The following is a 3311-nucleotide window of genomic DNA, read 5'->3' on the forward strand; positions in this document are numbered from 1 at the left end:
TTTTTTTCAGTCTTTGTCAATTGTGTGGGCTATAGCCGCACCTACATCCTCAAAGCAGCAGCGACAAGCGTGCATCTGTCTGTTAAAAAGTGGTGTAACCCCCAAAGTGGGCTCCAACCAAAATAAAATAATCTTCTTTTTTTCTGTGTTTGTGTGTGAAATGTATGTGCAGTAGCCGCACCTGCATCCTCAAAGCAGCAGCGCCAAGCATGCATCTGTCTGTTAAAGGGTGGTGTAACCCCCAAAGTGCGCTCCAACAAAAATAAAACATTTTCTTCTGTGTTTGTGAATTGTCTGCACTGTACGTGCATCCTCAAAGTAGCAGCGCCAAGCGTGCGTCTGTCTGTTAAAGGGTGGTGTAACCCTCAAAGTACGCTCCACAAAAAATAAAAAATTCTTCTTTTTTTTCTGTCTTTGTGAATTGTGTGCACTGTAGTTGCACATGCATCAACAATGGAGCAGCGCCAAGTGTGCGCCTGTGTCCCATAAGTAAAGAGCCGGCTGGCTCATTTCTTAAAGGGTGGTGTAACCCACAAAGTGCACTACTCTCCAACAAAAATAAAAAATTATTTTCTGTGTTTGTGTGCACCTTAGCAGCACGTATATATCAATATAACATAAATGGAGAGGGAAAGATGAAGAACCACTTCCTCCTGGTGCTGAAGCTGCTGCCACTAGTCATGACATAGACGATAACATGCCATCAACGTCGTTTGCCAAGGCTGATGCCCAATGTCATAGTAGAGGGCACATACAATCCCAAATGACAAAGTTCAGGAAAATTACCTTAAAAAAAACATTTAAATCATCTGAGGAGAAATGTAAACTTGCCAATATGCCATTTACGACACGGAGTGGCAAGGAACGGCTAAGGTCTTTCCCTATGTTCATTACTAGTGGTTCAGCTTCACATGACAATGGAAGCCCTCCTCCCGCTAAAAAAATCAAACGAGTTAAGCTGGCAAAAGCACAGTGAAGAACTGTGCATCCTAAGAAGATATCACAAATCCCCAAGAAGAGTCCAAGTGTGGTGGCGGTTGCGATGCCTGACCTCAGCACTGGACGGGAAGAGGTGGCTCTTTCCACCATTTGCACACCCTCTGCAAGTGCTGAAAGGAGCACCCACAGTCCAATTGCTGATATGCAAATTGAAGATGTCACTGTTGAAGTACAACAGGATGAGGATACTGATGTAGCTGGCGCTGAGGAGGAAGTTGGCGAGGAGGATTCTGATGGTGATGTGGTTTGTTTAAATCAGGCACCGGAGGAGACAGTTTTTGTCCGTGGGATGAAAAAGCCCATCACGGTCATGCCTGGGCAGAAGACCAAACATTCCACCTCTTTGGTCTGGCAATATTTCTATCCAAATCCGGACAACAACTGTTTTGCCATATGTACCATATGTAAAGGTGAAATAAGTAGGGGTAGGGACGTTAACCACCTAGGAACATCCTCCCTTATACGGCACCTGCAGCGCGTTCATAAAACGTTACTGTCAAGTTCAGAAACTTTGGCTAAGACCGTAAGCAGTCTAGGGACACCTAAATCCTGTTGTCCTGTTGTATCCAAACGCCTGCAAACCACACCATCAACTCCGTCCGGTATCCGCCATTAGTGCAGTGGGATTTAGACAATTGATGGAGGTAGTGTGTCCCCGGTTCCAAATCCCATCTAGATTGCACTTCACTACTCAGGCGATACCGAGACTGTACAGAAACGTCAGAAAAAGTGTCCTCAGTGTCCTGAAAAATGCGGTTGTACCCAAAGTCCACTTAACCACGGACATGTGGACAAGTGGAACAGGGCAAACTAAGGACTATATGACTGTGACAGCCCACTGGATAGATGTATCACCTTACGCAGCAATAGCAGCAGCGTCACCAGTAGCAGCATCTCAGGAACGCCAGCTTGTTCCAAGGCAGGCTATGCTCTGTATCACTGGTTTCAGTAAGAGGCACACTGCCGACAACCTCTTAGAGAAACTGAGGGAAATCATCGCCCAGAGCTTAGACTCTCATTTGTGATATCTGACAACACCACCAATATTGTGCGTGCAATACATCTGGGCAAATTCCAGCACATCCCATGTTTTGCTCACACAATAAACTTGGTGGTGCAGAATTTTCTGAAGAGCAACAAGGGCGTGCAGGAGACGCTTTGGGTGGCCCGAAAAATTTCTGGACACTTTCGCCATTCAGCGACTGCGTGCCAAAGACTGGAGCACCAGCAAGCACTCTTGAACCTGCCCTGCCATCACCTGAAGCAAGAGTTTGTGACGCGGTGGAACTCAACCCTCTGTATGCTTCAGAGGATGGAGCAGCAGCAAAAGGCCATTCATGCCTATACATCCACCTATGACATAGGCAAAGGAGGGGGTATGCACCTCACTCCAGCGCAGTGGAGAATGATTTCTGTGTTGTGCAAGGTTCTCCAGCCCTTCGAACTTGCCACATGTGAAGTCAGCTTGAGTCAGGTCATTCCCCTCATCAGGCTTTTGCAGAAGCACCTGGACAAAGTGAAGGAGGAGCTAAGATGGAGCTCGGCATGTGGGACTTGTGGATGAAGCCCTTCATTCGCTTTGCCAGGATTCCAGGGTGGTCAATCTGTTGAAATCAGACCACTACATTTTGGCCACTGTGCTCGATCCTAGGTTTAAAGCCTATGTGGTGTCTCTCTTTCCGGCCGACACAAACCTACAGAGGTGCAAAGACCTGCTGGTGAAAACACTGTCAGCTGAAGCGGAATGTGACACGTCAACAGCTCCATCTTCATTTTCTCCCGCAACTGGGGCTGCCAGAAAAAAACTTAGGTATCCTAAGCAACCCGCTGGCAGTGATGCAGGGCAGGCAGGACCAAGTTTGGACATCTGGTCCGGACTGAAGGACCTGGCAACAATTTCTGACATGTCTACTGTCACTGCATATGATACTGTCTCCATTGACAGAATGGTGGAGGATTACAATGGTGACAGCATCCAAGTAGGCATGTCAGACATCCATGAGGTACATAGAATCTTGGATTCACTACATATTGTAGTCATTAAATCAAGATGACATACTCTCCTATAATCTTCATTTTATAAAACTAACAGGCTTTCGTGCCGGACCTGTAAATGGAATGCGTTTGACAGCTCGGTAGGCGGTCTCGCTACCGATGCTCCTATGACCGGTGCCAAAATCCCGACGTGGGCCAGAAGCCTGTCGCTTTCACCTCGACCACCGGTATACCGAAGGTAAGTATCGGGGGGTTAGGTTCAGGGTGCGGGGTTAGGCACTATGGGGAGGGATAGAGTTAGGCACTAGGGGGGGAGG

Source organism: Taudactylus pleione, unplaced genomic scaffold, assembly GCF_031769625.1.
Source record: "Taudactylus pleione unplaced genomic scaffold, aTauple2 ptg000531l, whole genome shotgun sequence".
Lineage (NCBI taxonomy): Eukaryota > Metazoa > Chordata > Amphibia > Anura > Myobatrachidae > Taudactylus > Taudactylus pleione.